This window comes from Haemaphysalis longicornis, unplaced genomic scaffold (genome assembly GCF_048455015.1).
Source record: "Haemaphysalis longicornis isolate Haplotype H1 unplaced genomic scaffold, Haemaphysalis longicornis Haplotype H1 scaffold_1, whole genome shotgun sequence".
NCBI classification, from domain to species: domain Eukaryota; kingdom Metazoa; phylum Arthropoda; class Arachnida; order Ixodida; family Ixodidae; genus Haemaphysalis; species Haemaphysalis longicornis.
Genome location: NW_027526203.1, coordinates 12,891,270 through 12,909,498, shown reverse-complemented (window position 1 = coordinate 12,909,498; position 18,229 = coordinate 12,891,270). Strand labels below are relative to the sequence as shown.

At 52.6% G+C, this 18,229-nt stretch overlaps 1 long non-coding RNA gene across 1 annotated transcript; it reads right to left on the bottom strand.

Moving 5' to 3' along the window:
* Window positions 1-213: 213 nt before the first annotated feature.
* On the bottom strand, window positions 214-2,514 carry LOC144155340 (uncharacterized). Its single transcript, XR_013319563.1, has 3 exons — window positions 2,323-2,514; window positions 1,472-1,647; window positions 214-261 (listed from the first exon to the last, which is right to left on the bottom strand). It is a non-coding gene; the product is annotated as an uncharacterized LOC144155340 (long non-coding RNA).
* Window positions 2,515-18,229: the final 15,715 nt, after the last annotated feature.

Here is an 18,229-nt window from a genome sequence, read left to right as displayed (position 1 = left end):
TGTGCTCCTCCTGCAGGAGCTCCACCCTCGGGTTATCGTCAGCCCAGAGCTTTCACTCGAGGAGAGCCATATGACCGTTTGGATGCCCTGCGGCCTCCGTAGCGGGCGCTGCTGCATCACTGCCGCTGCAACTGCCGGCTGCGGAAGCTGTAGCTGCCGCCACCAGACTTGGCTCCCAAAGAGACTCTCATGGTAGACTGTCATCTTGCGCTGTCACAGCCCATGTTTCCCCCGTAGATGAGTCTGGCTTGGATGAGTCATCTGAAATGAACAAGCAAACTATATCTGTTGAATGTGAAATCTTATGCGATATGTGAGTGCACGGAAGGGTAGGTGGAGGTGATCTTCCTTTCAAGGCAAAGGTGACGCCACTGCCTATTCCACGATACACAAATTGGCTGCCTTACTCTTTATACAGCCATTTGAGTATGTACGGGGAATTAAAGGGGCCATGTGAGTTACCACTCCGTTTTTTCAGCACATGGCCTGGGGCAAAACTTAGAGTTAGCTTAGAGCGTGCCATGTGACAGGTAAATGTGATGGCATGCAAGTAAAAAAGGTGCGCACTGTAGCTGCGGAGAACTATGTTTGTGGGGCAGCCGCGGCGTGACGTGTCGCCAGCCTGCTTGTCCAAGTAATTCGCACCAAAAGACAAAAAAACTAAAGTAAAGCAGTGTTTGAGTTTTCAACACTGCGTCCTTGTGTGTGTGCAACGTCTATTAGAGAGCAGTATGCCACACGTAAGGCTGGTGTGCAGGACACGTCACTCCATCGTTACACCGAAGTGCAACTGAGGTGATTACGAGACGCACCGTAGTGGATAGCTAAGAATTTAGACCACCTGGGGGTCCTTAAAGGGGCCATTAAGACAAAATACACCTTTCTTCTAAGTTTATGTATTCACTTGTAACTTCTACTGTTTACCCAACACTTGCTACTGCTATAAAAAGCATGTGCACTAAATGTCAATGCAGAGATCTTGTTCTGCAAGCTTTGTACTTTGCATCGGATTTTGTCAGCCTCAGCGAATTGCAGCGAGCTGCCAATAATACGTCGTCAGTTCAGTGCGGAAAAGTAGCTAGGGTATTGCAAACCCATTATCTGTTTTCCTCATTATTTCATTTATTTGAGTCAAGTCTGTGTTAAAATTTGTGCAGTGTTATTCTAACGAGGCAATCTTTCCAGTCAACCAAACTTTATTTTGTCTTCACGGCCCCTTTAACATGAGCTGACCTTTCATTTTTCAGCCTCAACCAGAAAACAGGCTGCAGCAGCCTGCATTAAACCTGCGTGCTAAAAAAAATGCGGATGGCCACTGCTTTTTCTTTCTTCTGCGGCAAAATGGATTCACACGTGATTAGGCCCCTGTTTAGAAACCAAAGCTAATTAATTCAACCACGAGCCCTCACTGCACTGCAGCTCAGAGATGTTGGACAGTTTGTTTCCCTAAAGATGGAAAATTTGTACCCACCTGTGGCATAAACACGGTGTCCCTGGTGCTGTCCACCATTGCCTGCACCAACTGTAGGACCAGTCGACTCTGCACAGGCAGCAGGTGGCGTGTTCCGACCAAGTAATTCTTGTTTTCAGGCCGTATGCCAACCATCTCCATGGTCGGCGACATGGGTCGAGGTAGTGGTCCTCCCCCTAGAAAGCAATGCGTAACACACCGTCAGTAAAAAAAAAAAAAGGCTGGAGTGAATGTGAGCACTGAAATGGCTCTAACAGCAGCATTCCAGTGAAAATAGTCACACGCACACACACATATACTTGTGCTTCTGTGGTCACATTTTGACTTCTCTTTCAAACTATAGTAGACAGTAGTTGAAAGGTGAAAATGAAAGCTTCACTTTAAGGCTGCTGTGCTATAGCTAGGGCAGGCCTCCACGCACTGCAGTATGCTGGGGTTTCACAGTACTGCCGATAAGCTCTCAGTACCTGGATGTGGACAGATTATTTGTCAGGGTTCAGAAGCTGAATCTGGCTGGCACACATTTCCTTTGTGCACATGATGCGCGGTACACTACAGGTTCGGTTACTAAATTTTGTATATCCTTGTTGAGGGGAGGTTTTTTATTTTGAAAGGCTTGAGATTCAAAATTCGGCTACGTTGAAACGGATTATTATTATATCCAAGAACGAAACAGGGATGACATAACATCCGCGGCCCTTAAGAACCGGCAAAGTTCTTTTAACACACAAAAAAAATCACAGCAGGACGCGTGAAAGAAGCAGCTTTCGAACGTAAGGCGCGACGGCAGTAACATCTATCGGTAGCGCAATGCTAGGGTCTTTCAACGAAATTGCGAACGTGTTACTTACCGGCCTTCAATTCCTCTCGCTTTCCGCGGAACCATTCCTCGTTCCACTTCTGCTTCATGTTGTTCCAGCATTGTTCAGTCCTGCCGCGTCGCGTTTTGTGACACCAAAGACGGAGTTAAAATTCCGTAGCAACATCTCGCCACTGGGAAGCTTTCGCTGCAACGGAAGATACGTCATCCTTGCGCTATAATTTGCTTCGCCGCGTCTTTAAAACCAACACAAGAAGAGTCTTTTCACCTTCTGTGAACCTTAGTGCAACTTTTCTGCGCATTTCTTGGATCCTTTTGCTGCGCACGCACAAAAATACGAAGAAACGAACATGAAACCAACGAAACGCTGTCGAGAACGCCGATGCGGCTCGGTTGCGAGCGCCCGGGTTGCCAGATCACATTCACTAATGTCTGAAACACGCGTTACGCTTTGACTGTAGATGATTGGGGATTGCTATTTGCTTAAACAGACCATTGTTAACAATTACTATGGGTGGTTTTTAGTTAAAGGGACTGTTTTATGACCTTGATTTGCATCTTAAACGAAATAATTCCCGGTTACTCTCGATCCCAGCCGCGTCCGTCGCCGCCCCGCTCAAGTCGCCCCCTGACTTGATGAAGCAAGCTCGCTCCAACGTCTATGAAACGGGAAGGTCGTCTTAGACCCGTTCAAGCCGCCTGCTGTCTTGGAGCGGACTTCATGAAGTACGCTCGCTGCTTAAGTTAAGATAGGTCTATGAATTCGGGGGTTATAGGGCAGAGAAACGGGAAATTAAGAAGGAGGGATTCTATGACAATACGAGAGGCAGTACTTTGCTCTTCGAGGCACGGGCAGGGTGCCTGAGAACCCGGGCATACACGGGTAGCTACAGGCAGCAGGATGAAACATGTGCGTGCTGCGGCAGTGATCGAGAAACTATAGACCATATCGTCAGGAACTGCACAGAGATATGATCACCGAGGGGTGAGGGGGAACCGACGCTGGTTGAGGCTTTGGGATTTGGGGCGAGGGTGAACCTCAACTTCAAGGCCATGGAGGTGACGAAGAGGCGACTGGAGTGGTGGTGGAGGAAAAGTCGGGAAGGAATGAGTACGCAGGCGGAGTAATCATACGGATGAGAATTTAGAACAGCGAGGGGAGAAAAAAAACGGGGGTGGGGGCGATGAGTTTTTAAACAGGAAAGAGAGGGAGATGGGAGGGAGGATGCAAATCTATTAAGTTAGCTGGGAGTAGGGCGAGTAGGCGTAATAAAACTGGCAAGTCGGTTGCTGACAACCGACGCCCCGATTCAAAGGGAAATCCACTAATAATAATCGTCATCATCATCATCATAGCCTAAGGCGCGAGTGGCCGAGCTTGACAAGGCGGGAGAGGCAAAGACCGCCCAGTTAGTGCGCGCGGTGGCCGAACTGGACGAAGCTCGGGAAAAGCAGGCCCAGCTTGAAAATCGGGTGGAAGAGCTCGTGACTCCAGCGGCAGGAGACGACGCGAGTGCGCGGGCTCAGCACGACGAGCGGCACGGCGGCGAGAACGCAAAGCCACAGGGGGCGACTGATGCTGCGCCCACGAGTGGTGTCCGTCGACGCAGAGCGGACTCGGGTAGCAAAGAAAGCGCCGAGGCGACGCCGGGAAGGGGTGGATCGCCAGCCAGGTCATTCGCTGCCGTGGTCAACCACAGTAGACCCCGAACACCTGCAAAAGGGCCGGTTAAAGACGTGAGGAGGCGCCAAGTCATCGTTGTCGGCGACTCCAACATGGCCAGGGTGGGAGAGGTGATTAAGGGGAGGGTGGGAGACGACGAACGCGTGAAGGTGAGCAAGCTTCCCGGAAAAAGAGTCGGGGAAGTAATGCAACAAGCAAAGGGGCAGCTGTGGGATAGAATGGAGGACCGCAGCTTGGTAGTGATAATGGGGGGTGAGAACGATGTGTTGCAGAGACGCGGGGGAGGGCTCGCAAAGCAGATTGCGGAGGGGGTCACCGAGCTGAGGGCGGTCTCGGAGGATGTGCAGATTGCGGTCTGCACGGTGCCGGACATGCAGAAACAAGGGATCTACGTGGAAAGGGTGGTGGTTGCGGCAAACAGGGAGCTTTGGACCCTGGGTAAAACGATGAATTTTGAGGTGATCAACCTGAACCGGGACCTGGTCCGTGCGGGCCGCAACGGGGCGTTTGTGTTCGACTACATACACTCCAGTGGCCGTCTAGCTGAGCGTGTAGGGCACCGACTGGTTGCCCGCGCAGTGGCTTTTTTAGGGGGGCCCCGAACGTTCAAGAAGAAGGCGGACTGAGTGGAGGTGGTAGCGAAAGGCAGGAAGGAGGGGGCATTGATGCACGGCGGCGGAAACGTAAAGCAAAGAAAAGAAAAATAAACCGTGGAACTAAAATTAGTTATATAAGCATTGAAGGCGGCCGCAAGCAGGAAAAATGGATTGAGATACAAACCCAACTCGAGAAAGAAGAAATTGACGTGTACGCCCTGACTGAAACCCACCTGAGAGATATGGAGGAGTCACCAGTGATGGGTGACTACGTATGGGTGGGGTGCAACAGGGCAGCGGGAGAGAGGAAAGGTGGGGGCGTGGGAATGTTGATTAGGCGAGGAGAGAATTGGAAAAGGGAGAATCAGGGCTGTAATGAGCACTTATGGGTTTGTGGAACGGTGGGTGGAAAAAAGACACGGTTGGGAGTGGCCTATCTGTGGACAGGGAAGGACGCCAGAGAACAAAATAAAGAGTGGGTGGACTGCCTCAGGACGGACATAAAGAAATTTAAGGAATCCGGTGAAGTGATATTGGTAGGAGATTAAATACCCATATTGAGGATCTAGATGGATATAAGGACTATAACGGCGCAATAATTCTAGATATGTGTGAAGAACAGCAACTGGTAATAGTTAACCGGGAGCAGAAATGCGACGGGCAGATAACGCGGCAAAGCGGCAATAGACAGTCTTGCATAGACTACGGCCTGGTATCAGAGCACACGTACGAGCGGTTGAACCAAATGTCGATAGACGAAGAAAGAGAAAACAGCCTGGGCAGCGACCACAGGAGTATAATCCTCAAATTTGACAGTGGAGGGGCTAGGCAGGAAACACCGGAGGTTGGGCTCCCGAAATTAAGCGAAAAGCAGATAGCAGACATCGTCAATAGCATCGAAAGAGAATTAGAGGCCCAGCCCACGAAGGTGTGGGAGTATGACGAGGTTGTGAGTTGTATACAGAAGGAAATATACAAAGTAAGGAAACAAAACCGCTGGAGGGGTAAAAGGAAACCACGAAGCTGGTGGGACAAGGAAATCAAACTGGCTATTGAAGAGCGACAACAGGCTTCTAGATTGCACAGAAAGGCAAAACAAATGGGATATCAGGATGAAGAGGTGCAGTTACGGTGGAGCCGGTACCGAGAAAAGAAATTTGAGGTGCAAAAACTAGTACAAGCAAAGATTAAAACTGCGAGTTAGAAATGGGTATCAGGCATACGTAAGAAGGATAAGAGCGCCCCCAAAAAATTCTGGAATCATATTAAAGCATTGGGAACGACGACAAAAGAGGTGCAGACTCAGATACAGGACGGGGACGGTAACGTTCTCTTGGGGGACAGCGCATTAAAATACCTACATGGAGTCATAGCAAATACTTTCGACCAAACACGCGAGATATCGGCTACCCGGACACATGTGGTCAATAGAAGAGCGACAGATAAAAAATTTATTATCGAATTTTTGGACTGGAAAGAAGCAGAACACAGTGTTCCCAAAAGTATGGCAACAGGAACGGATGGTATCCCAATAGAGATTATCAACCATTTGGGACCAGCGGGAAAGACGCACTTGTATAGAGCCATCGAACGCACTATAAAATCCGAGAGGATTGCCACGCAATGGCGCGAAAGCAGAATGAGGTTGATCTATAAAGGCAAGGGAGAGAAGGACGAGGCGAGCTCTTACATGCCGATTACAGTCACGTCAGTGCTCTATGGATTAGCTATACAAGCCATCAAAGCCGAGTTGTTGAAGTGGGTGGAAAGTAACGGTAGTTTAGGGCAACTGCAAAATGGATTTAGGCCGGGTCGACGCTTAGAAGACAATATTTTCGTAATAACCCAGACCATCGAAATTTCGGCAGCACAGGGCAGACCAACATGGTTACTGTTTCTGGACATAAAGGGAGCCTATGACAACGTAGATAGTGGATTGCTGTGGCATATACTGGGAGAAGAGGGGATAGGGTCAGAATTTGTGGGGCTGCTAAGGGCAATATATGAGGATAACAAGGCGCATATTACATGGGAAGGGCGGACAGGCACAGAGCCCGTGTACATTCGAAGAGGTTTAAAACAGGGGTGCCCCCTTTCGCCATCGCTGTTCACACTTTATATTAGAGGAATGGAAAGACGATTGGAGGAGAGTGGATTAGGCTTTGACTTGTCGTACCGAAGCAATGGAGAGTTCGTGGAGCAACGGATTCCGGGATTGATGTACGCGGACGATATAGTGTTGCTGGCAGATAATGCGGAAGACTTTCAAAAACTGGCCGACATTTGTGGGGATGAGGCAACGTACCTAGGCCTACATTTTAACCCACAGAAATCTGGAGTCATGGTGTTCAACGAGGAAGCTCATACAGCGCCAATAAGAGTTCAACAGGAAGCCATACCATTAGTAAATAAGTACAAATGCTTGGGGATCTGGCTTAATGAAGGAAAAGGCTACCTGAATGCCCATGAAGAATACCTCAAAGTGAAATGGAGACGAAATGCAGCTGTAATGAAACATAGAGCACTTTGAGGATACAATAAGTACGAGGTAGTGCGAGGCATCTGGAAAGGGGTAATGGTGCCGGCGCTCACGTTCTCTAAGGCCGTATTATGCTTAAAGTCCGATATTCTGTCGGGACTAGAGGTTAACCACAAGGCAGTCGTCAGATTAGCACCGGGAGCTCACAGTAAGACTACAAATGAGGCGGTACAAGGCGATATGGGCTTGGGCTTCATTTGAGGCGAGGGAAGCGCAAAGAAAGATACGTTTTGAGGAGCGGCTTAGACATTTAGATGGGAAGAACTGGGCAGCCAGAGTGCACAGGTACGTGTACCTTAAAAGTGTGGACACCCAATGGCGGAAGAGGACACGAAAGCTGGCGACTAAATATACCTTGACCGCGGCAAATAAACAAGGGGGGGGGGGCAGTTAAAAAGCAAGTGAAGGAAACAGAGACGCTCAGGTGGAAAGAGAGGATGGAAAAGAAGGGATCGCTGGGAATCTACAAAGCAAGCAAAAAAGAGATCTGGAAAGAGAACTTTTATGACAACAATAAAGGTAGTGCGTTGCTCTTTGAGGCGCGGGCTGGCTGCTTGAGAACTCGAACTTACAGGAGCAAATATTCTTCACAGGATGAGACATGTGTTGCATGTGGCAGGGATAAAGAAACAATCGACCACATAGTAATAGGATGCCAAAAGATTCAGCCGTATAGAATTGGCGGGAAAGTCCTACTTCCTGAGGCACTGGGCTTCGCAATTGATGGAAGCATGAACTGGTCAGCAGTAGGTATTACTAAGCAGCGGCCAGAGTATTGGTGGAAAACAAGCAGGGAAGTCGATAAAATAACATCCCAGCGAGGGGTAGCGGCCGGTCAGAATTAAAAAGAATTCCGAGTTGAAGGACTAAATTTAAATTCAAACTACTAAGATAGGCTAGATGGCGCACGCCGTCACCTCGATTCAAAGGGGAGGCCTTTAATCATCATCATCATCATGAAGCGACGGCGCGCCGCCGGTAGCCGATCATGGAGGCCACGACCAGCGTTCCTTGGTTCCCGTGGGCGCCCACACGCGGCGCAGCGATGCAGTTCGGCCACCGCTCCCGTGCTCCGTTTACTTTTGCGCGGACCTGTAGATTCGACCTGATCAGACCAAGTGGAACACAATTCTTCTATTTGTTACGTTTGCTTATAATACTGCAGGTTAACGGACCACCGGCTACTCTCCATATTTCCTCGTATTCGGCGGCGACCCATCGTTCATTCTGGACACCACATTTTTATCGGCTCCCGTGTAGACCTCAAGCCCCTCCTCAGAGCAGTTCCTTTCCCGTGTAAACTATTGCCGTCGAAGGGCTCGTCTGCAGACTGAAGCCAGCCAGCACGACCGCAAGGATCGCTACGACGCCAGCCACCGTACTGTTCGGTTCTGCCCTAGTGACGAGGTCTTACTTTGGACGCCCAGTCGAAGACAAGGACGATGTGAAAAATTTCTTCACCGTTTGACAGGCCCGTACACGGTTCTTGAAGAAACATCCCCTGTAAACTGTCGTGTCACGCCTAGTCAAGATCCCTTGGACTGTCGATACCGAGGCACACAAATTGTGCACGTGTCACGGCTGAAGCATTTTGTGGGCCGTACTTCATGAACATTGGTGGTCAGGCACCCGCCTTCACTCGGAGGGGAAATTATTGTGAGCGCGTATCTCGCGTCAGCACAGCCTGGACACTCCCAGGGACTGTTCATACACTCGGGGCAATCTCCTGCATTCCCGCCTCGCTGTAACATTATCATTCTCATTAACATTAACCAATCCTCTCCCGTCGTGCATCATCATCATCGCTCACGGTACGGTGTTCGATATATATATATTCTGTATTTCTGTACCGGTATTTTCTATTCTGTAGGTTGTGGGTTCGGATGCCACCTGGCGGGCATTTTTTCATTTTTTCTCCACTTTCTTTCTTTCCAAATTCTTTATCTGTTTCAATGACCTACCATATCCTCCCCTTTGCTTTGCGAGGTTTTCTTAACAGCCAAACTTTATTTCTATATATATATATATATATATATATATATATATATATATATATATATATATATATATATATATATATATATATATATATATATATATATGTATATAACGCAGGAGACATGGCGTCCGTCGAACCAACATCTTTATTAGCAACTTCTTCTTCCTCGTCCACCACTACCGCACCGCACCTTCTCTTGGTGGCTAATCTCCCATTCCGGCCAACTGCCCCGTACCATCGATCTGCGGGACGTCACACGCTTCCCCTTCCCCGCGAGAGAGTGTTTGGTGTAGTGGCGGGTAATATAGTCTTAGCCTCCACACATGGACAATGTCAGTCTGACGACCGAGTGGAGCCACGCTGCGGTCGATCTCGTAGTTTACCGCAGAGATCTTGCGTAGGACAGTATACGGCCCTTCCATTATCGCACAGAGTTTGCCGCGGTTGGGATGCCAGGGTGTTTCATATAACACACAGTCTCCCACCTGGAGCTCTGACGGAAAAAAACTTCTTGTCGTAGATGAGCTTATTCTTCTCGTGATACGCGAGGGAATTGCGGACTGCGTTTGCAAGAGCTTCTTGCAGGGTTTCGACAGTGTTGGCGATGAGGCAGGGGTATGATGGTGTGCCATACATGAGAAAACATGGTGGGTAGCCGGTGACTTCATGAGATGTCTTGTACTAATCGACAACCTCTGGAAGAAGGCGTGTATATGGTTTTCGCGTTTCGTCGTTGATTTTGCAGCGGAGGCGGATAACTATGGACTGATTAGTGCGCTCGTTTAAGCCATTACACTGCGGCGTTGAGAACTTGTGAAAAGCTGATGAATGTTGTTGTGTTTGAGGAACTGCTTGAATTTGCCTGCGGTGAATCCTGTTCCGAGGCTTTCCGAGGAACTTCCGAGGCTTTCCAGCAAATAAGATGCCCTTCAGGCAGGAAATGTACGCATCGCAGGTCTCATTTCGGTGCGCAAAAGCCCACACGTAACGAGTGGCATGATCAACGGCCAAGTGAATGAACCTTTTTTCAGAACCACAATTCGCAAAACCTCCGATGGTGTCTATGGCCAGAAGATAAAATGGTGGTTCAGCTGGTGGTAGTGACTCCAAAGATCCGAAACGCTTGGTCTTCGTCTTCTTGCAGCGCTGGCAAGTGTCACAGTGGCGAATATATTTTGAGACATCGGTGATGATGTCAGGCCAATAATATTGTGGAGACAGAAGTCGCAATGTCTTCTTGACTCCAACGTGACCAAAAGCGTCATGAGCCTTCTGAAGAAGAGAAGATCGCAGAGCAGCAGGAACGTAGGCTTTTCGAATCAGTCTGCGCGTCACTATGGTCATTCCGTTCTCAATGACGTGCTTGCACGGCGGTTTGTCATTGGGATGCTCTTGCAGTTGGTCACCTGATAAAAGCTGAATAATCGGGTTTCGCGATAGTGCATCAGCTTTGATGTTTTCAGCGTCCTTTTGGTGCTTGATGTTTACATCGTACATGGAGAGTTTCAAGGACCATCGAAACAGACGGCCTCGCGGATTCTTGATGTTTTTACGCCACTGTAGCGCAGCGTGATCGGTGACCACCGTAAAAGGTTTTCCATGTAGATAGCAATGCCATTTGTCGATAGCGTCAATAATTACCAAGCATTAAAGCTCTGTGATGGCGTAATTGACTTCATGCTTGAACAGCTTGCGTGAGTGGTATGCAGCTGGGTGCTCCCGGCCTTCTTCATCAGCCTGCTTCAAACCGGCGCCGATACCTTTGCTGGACGCATCACAGTACCGCACACAATGTTTGGAGGCATCGTAGATGGCAAGAACCGGCTCTTCCGTGACACATTTCTTCAGCTTAGTAAAAGCCAGTTGGCAGTCAGAGTCCAACTTCCACGTAGCGTCTTTGCTGAGGAGGCATGTCAGTGGATGGGCAATTTCACTGAAGTGAGCGATGTACCGACGGTAAACATTTACGGTACTGAGAAAACGCTGCAGCTCTTTCGGGCGCGATAGTGTGCGAAACCGCAAAATTGCCTCCAGGTTGCTTCGTTTCGGAGTGACTGCGCCATTTGAAACTTTGTGACCCAGGTACTCAATGGATGTTTGTTCGAACTGACATTTCTTCATTTTGAGCCTGACGCATTCGCTTTTAAAAGCGTTTAGAACGGCGTCGAGATGCTTCAGATGGTCAGAAAACGTGTCAGAATACACCACAATATCATCGAAGTACCGTAATTACCCGATTCTAACGCGCGCCTTTTTTCCGGAAAAATAGGCCGAAAAATCGCATGCGCGTTAGAATCGGATACGAAACCGAACTGGCGAAACAGCTGAAATTTTGTTCCAGCCATATCCATCGCCATCTCAAGACGGCGCCAAAGCTTTTAGCAGCAATTTTTCGGATCTAGGCGCCTAGGCTTTTCTATCGGCGTTCACACAAATCGTCAAATTATTCCACTTGCGCGCTTGATAACAGCAATGGCAGCAGCGGCAACGAAGGTGCACCGCTTCCACGGCTTGCGAGCGGCTCCCACGCGTTCACAACGAGCGGTTGGCTGAAGCGTACGCCTCTGGCGAAGCTCGCGAGATGGGCGTGCGAGGCGTGGGCCACGATCCCATCGAACCATGGTTGAACGTTCGTTCAGAAGTGTGGCATCGCGAACACGCTTTATGACACCGATAAGAAGATGTTGCGGACAGCAGAAGGCGACAAGGAGCTCTCGGAGAGCGACGAGGTGTGAGATGAGTGAGATTACTTCGGGGAATAAATCGCCCGTTTCGCTCGCATTCGTTTTTCATGCTCACGAAGTTCCTTGCGCGTTACGATCGGAGGTGTAAGTTTTTGCGGTTTTTTGCCTGGAAAATCGGGTGCGCGTTAGAATCGGGGGTGCGTTAGAATCGGGTAATTACGGTAGTTCGTGACGTGCGCTAAGCGGTGTTTTGCTAGGATGGACTTGACAGCCCTCTAAAAAGTGGCTGGGCCGTTACGGAGACCGAAAGGCATAACAAGCCATTCGTAATGACCGGTACGTGTCACAAAGGCTGTTTTCGGAATGTCTTCCGGATGCATCTTGACGTGCCAGTAACCCGACGTGATGTCTGATGTTTAAAAGTACGTCGATTTCCCGAGAGAGTCTAGAACGTCGTCAATGCGAGGGATGGGTTGGTAGCCGGGCACCGTCACTGCATTCAGCTTGCGGTAATCTATGCAGAAACGTGTGCGCCCTTCTCCCTTTTTCTCTGCCAGAAGTGCCGGTGCAGCGTACGGAGACGTAGACAGCCGTATTATGCCTTGCGTGAGAAGGTCGCTGACTTGTCTGTCCATTTCGACGCTATCGGCTTCTGAGCATCGATAGGGAGCCCTGCGGATGGGGACGTTGTTTGTGACGGGAATGCGATGCATCTCGCTACTGATACACCCAATGTCAGTTTGTGATTTGGAAAAAAATGTTCTCATACTTGTGGAGAAGTTGCTTAAGTGCAGACTTCTGAGTTTTATTTAGGTGGCCCAAATCGGAAGCTTGAGGTTCCTGTACACAAGAGTTTTTGTCAGCCGCGTAACGGACTTGTGGGCGTTGAGAGTGGAGGACATCATTTCCTTGGCGTAGGGTCAGGGTGTCGAGGTCTAGAAACAAGTTTAAGAGGCAGGCGCTGTCCAAGCCAAGAAGTAGATTGCTCTTCATTCCTTGCAGAACGTTCGCTTCTATTTCCTTGGTGATTTTTACGATTCGTACTTTTAGATTGACGCGACCCAAAGTTTTGGTAGATGATGTTACTTGATCTACAGTGATGCATGAATCTCTCATTATTTGCAGGCGAAGGGTTGTCAGCACTGCTTCGCTGGTACAGGTAATTGTGGATTCGGTATCAAGAGTACCGCTGACTGGGTGCCCGTTAATGAGTGCATCAAAGTGAATTAACATAGCTTTGGGTCGCCCTCCTCATTTGCGTGGTTGGTAGCGAGGGCGGAAATGCTTGCGCATCGTGGGCATTCATTAATGTGCGAGTGCATCTGTCGTGGCAAGTCGGCCATGGCGCAATGCCTGCATTCGGACATGGGTGCTCGGCCTGGCGTATTAGGTGGACGCTGACGGGAATTGCCGCTCGGTGCATTGATCTGTGCGTGTCGACCGGGTGGAACGCGGGGCGACTTAGCTCGGTTCATAGCAGCCTCTACTCTAAGCGCAGCTCCCAGCGGATGGAGTAAGCCCAGCCAGAGCCATTTCCATTTCAGCAGGGAGGCCGTCGATGAGCCCTGATATAAGATGCGCGTCCTTCAGTTCAGCAAGGCGTCCCAGACACATTTTTTCATCGTAATACTCCTTAAGGCTCTGGCCCGGTTTCAGGCGGCAATGAATGAACTGACGGAATGGATCCGCGATGGCGCTTACGAACTATTCGGTCATGCATACAACGAGGTCCTCCCAAGCTGTGCCAGTGTCTGTGGGCTTACTGGGTCTGGCTACGGGACAACAAACGACCCCGGCTAGCCTCTTTAGAGACGTTGAGCGACGATGTCAGCTCGACGCCTGGAAATGACCCATCCAAAATGCCCCAGAGAGGTACGCGGCGTCCACAAGGGAGACGCCGCGACGGGTTCGACTCACCGATACAGGCGACGACAGGCTCCAAAGGGCCAGGACGAACCATGGGGTTTATTGGCCGAGTCGTACAGTGCATAATAACGCCAAGACCGGGTTAAGAACTACACTGTACCGACACGCGTCCGATCGGGGCCAAACAGCGCCCGACCGGCCGGCGCGGCGGGGAGGAGACGAGCCGGCCGGGGGCATGGAGCGCCCCGGTATCCGACTCCCTTCTCCTGGACGTGGGGCGGCGAGGGTGCGATACGATCCGCGACCCCTCGCGTTCCCTATACTCTATCCTCCATCTCCTTCCCGAGTCCCTGGAGTCAGGGAGACATCCAGAGAGCTCGCGAGAGAGCCGACCGAGCCCAGAGAGCAGAGAGGCCCGCGAAACGGGCGCGTCCGGTTTTAAGGCGCGAAGGAGAGGAGGCAGGTTCCCGGGTGAGGAGGAGCGGAAGCGGCGGCGGGACAGTCGGTGCCCGCCGGCGCGTCGGCCCGCGAGGTGACGTCACGTGCGCGGGAAAGCGCGCTCGTTCGAACATCGCGCTCGCGGGAGGAGGAAAGGGGATCAAGCGGATCCCCACATCCCCCCCCTCCTCAAGACCCGAGCCCAGTCTGAAGGACCGGCTCGACGACTGCAGGCACAGCACATACCCTACGAGCTTACAACGGGTCCCCAGCCCAAGAAGTCCGCGAATGTCCGCACGTTCGAGTCCACGCCGACACACACGCCCACACTTCGAAGACACGCCGTTCCAAAGTTCGACACGACGCCAGAGTGGTCGGCACGAGCAGGGGCCGTCTAGATGACTCGTCAGGACCCCGGAGAGCCAGGCCCAAGACCGCCAGACCGCGGGGCAGGTTCACGCCGGACGCTCGAGCAACAGGCTCGAGGGTTGAAGCCGCCAGGCGTAGCTCGACCAGCGGCCGAAGGTCCCGAAGAAGCGCCCGGGGTGCGCTCCGTGGAGGCGCCAGGGAGCGGCCGCAGGGAGCGACGCCGCGCGAGGCATCGTGAGGGAGTGCCCCGAGAAAGCGCCGGAGCGCCCGAGCTGCAGAGGTGTGCCATGGCCACAGCGAGTGGCGACGTTGAAGCCGCCGGCCGATGCAGGATGGTGTGTGGCAAGGGCCGTGTGTGGTGCGGCAACTGAAGCTGAAGAAACCCGGGCTGGGGACCGAGCCAAGGTACAGTGCTACAAAAAGGGAGACGAAAGGCGAAACCCAAAACTACCTGCCGGGAACAGCGATAGGGGCGTGCAAAGGCTCGGGCCGAAAAAGCGGCCGTAACGCCGGTGCCGCGAGAAACTGGGGAGAGCTAACGGCTGCGTGGTGCGTAACAGCGGTCGCACGGAAGGTAGCCGGCATTCCCCGTTTCGCTTCGTCGGCGGCCATCCTCCCCCCCTTCCAAAGCGTCGCTATCGGCGACGAAGGCATGGAGGGAAGAATACTGGAACGAAGGGCGTGAGGCCCGCGTCGTTCCCTAGGCAGCCGATTGAGTGGCGTGCCCTTCTCCCGCGGTGTCTCTCCGACATCCGCTTTGAGAGAGGGTCTACCTGGCGTGTCACGTGGGCTCATTGGGCCAATTCGTGGGCCCGTCGCCTGACGTGACGCGCTTCCGCCCGCCACGGAGAAGAGGGGGCAAGCTCGCTGCCCAGCCGGGCGTCGCGAAGAAACCTCTCCGTGGCGTTGGTGCTCGCTGGCGCTCGGTAGGGTTGGTCGTGGGGCGGAAACGTCGCCCCGCGCCAACGCTCCGCTCGGACGTGAGGACGCATGATCAGGCCCGCGGAAAAAGCCAAACGGGTGAATATCGCGGTCCTTTGTCCTCATCGCGCATGCCTAGCGCTTCCGCAGGGCGAAAATGTCGCCGATCCGCGAAGCAAACAGCGGCAGCCCGAAAGGAACCGACGACTACGGCTACCGGGGTGGAGTCCCCAAGTGTACGCCGCATTTTGCCGTGGTTGCGCCTCTCGATTGGGTGCATGAAGTGGGATAACTTGCGTGATCCGGACTTCGCGCTGTGGCATGCGCGGCACGAGCGAGAAGAGAAAAGCCTCCTCGCTGTGTGCGCGGCCGGACTATTTCGCAGAGTGACTCAACTTTGTAAAAGTCTTACGGTCGCTCGCTTATCCGGCCTGTCGCGAGTCGGGGAAGCCCAACGCGGCCTCCCTAGACTGCGGCAAATCGTCACCCTAGATGCGCCTCGCGGGGCATTATCGGGTGAGATTTTATCGGCAGAACTTCCATCCGCTCCTTGCAAGCACGGGTCCGAGGCAAAAAATAAAAAATGCGCTTGCAGCAGCCTGGCTGCATAGCGCACGGGACCTACCGCAACACCAGCGGTCATCAGCCTCCGGCGACAGCGTCGCCCGCTCCATCTTGGAGCGCGACTCACACAGAGCCAAACGACGTACTATTTACATATTTACAAACGGACGTTACTGCTGCGTTCGGAGGAGGTTTGTTCTGCCAAAGGCGATGCCGGCGGACCGCATGTGGGGTACCGCGGGTACGCTTTTCGTCTAGGGATTGCCAAATTCGTGGCAGTGCTCCTTTCGACGATCGCACCGACGAACACATTCGAGCACGTGGTCGCATGTTCCGTCAGATGCGGCGCGCGTCAGGAACTCCGGGTTAGCGACGGGGGCTAATATCCGCCGCCACGTTCGCGTTTCCCTTCCTTTAGCGCAACGGCAAGAGCGAGGATAGTGGAGATCAACTCGCTACATGCTTGGCCAGGTCGTGGAGCGGCACAACTTCGTAAAGTCTTGCGGCCACTCGCCCAGCCGCCCGCGAGTCACGGAAGTATCGTACACCTTCCTCAAACTGCGGGTGCTCACCACCGTGAAACTCTCAGGGGGAATTTCCTTCGGTGGGATAAACTTCAGCGAGAGACATTGAGCATGTAGCAGATACGAATCCGAGAAATAAAAAAAACACGCCTGCAGCAGTACGAGCTGCAAAGCGCTCGAGGCTGACCACAATACCAGCGGTTAGTAGCCTCCGGCGACCGCGTCGCCCGCTCACACAGAGCACGACTCACACAGAGCCAGTTAAAATCATATTTACAACACGGATCGTTCTGATCACCGGGCACCTGCTCGTCTCTGCTGGATGCAATACCGGCTGACAATGGGTCTGCTCGGTATGCGATATCGCCTGGGAATTGCAACGTTTGCACGCTTAATGCATTCCCTTCGGGGCTCGCACCAACTGGCCGCCGTTCAGCACGTGTCTACGGGGCCAGTCGGGTGCTAGGCGCGTTAGGAACATTCAAGCGGCCACGGGGGCTCACGTAATGTGTCCGCCACCCCGTGGTGCTACCGCTCCCATTGCGCACGGTGACGTTTTCACGGGCGCAGCTTATATGGCCAGCACGCGTGGTTCGCGTATCCGCTTAGGCCCGCTGAATGCCACGTGGTCCGTCTCCACTACGAACGAACTTTTGTCGACGAAACGGTCAAACTCGTTCAGAACGTGTGGCCCGATCTCTAAGTAGTCCGTAGCGCGCGGCGAGCGGGCCGCCGTGCTTTGGAAACACGAGATCGTAAGGCGAGCTATGCCTGGGAAACAGAGTGCTCCCCAGTGGGCCTAGCTGCGGACTCAGAGCACTGCATCTCACGCGCGCCGGGCAAAATCGACAACAAAGCGTCGTACAATGCCTGCGCGGGGATGTGCTATGCGGTCCCGGCCGTGTCGTGGGAGCAAAATGTGCTCTTTTGCGACAGGGCCTTGGCGTCCGCGTGTGCGATGATGCACTCGGTAGGACGAATGCGCGTTATCGTCGTCGGAGCAGGATGCTCCCCGACGAGGCGCAAGGGGCTCCTTGGCGAAACGCAAACTTGGCCACAAAAGCCGTTTGTCGTCTGCACGTGGAGATACATTGGCCGCAGGCTAACGTCGTCCGTGCAAAAGGTGTTCTCGTTTCCGACGTAGCGAGCGTATGGCTCTGCTCCAGGTTCATATCGTACGTCAAGTTCGCAGGCTCGGGATCGCCACTACGTTGAGTCGTACAGAACACAGGAGATGCTGGCGCGGGTCGGGCGATAATCGCCTCGGTTCCCGGGCAGCGGTGAGCGGCGGGAGCACGTTACGCCGAAGCGTCGTGCTCGGAAGCCGAACCGCTCACCTCACAGTAAATCGCACAGGGACTAAGGCCAGGGGCCTGCTCCGTCGCGCAGTGTCGATACCGTGTTGGGCGCCAATGTGGGTCTACTGGGTCTGGCTACGGGATAGCAAACGACCCCGGCTAGCCTCGTTAGAGACGTTGAGCGACGATGTCAGCTCGACGGTCCCTTGTGGGCCTAAGTGGGGTTCAGGGTGTTTCCCCACGCCCGGAAATGACCCATCCAAAATGCCCCAGAGAGGTACGCGGCGTCCACAAGGGAGACGCCGCGACGGGTTCGACTCACCGACACAGGCGACGACAGGCTCCAAAGGGCCAGGACGAACCATGGGGTTTATTGGCTGAGTCGTACAGTGCATAATAACGCCAAGACCGGGTTAAGAACTACACTGTACCGACACGCGTCCGATCGGGGCCAAA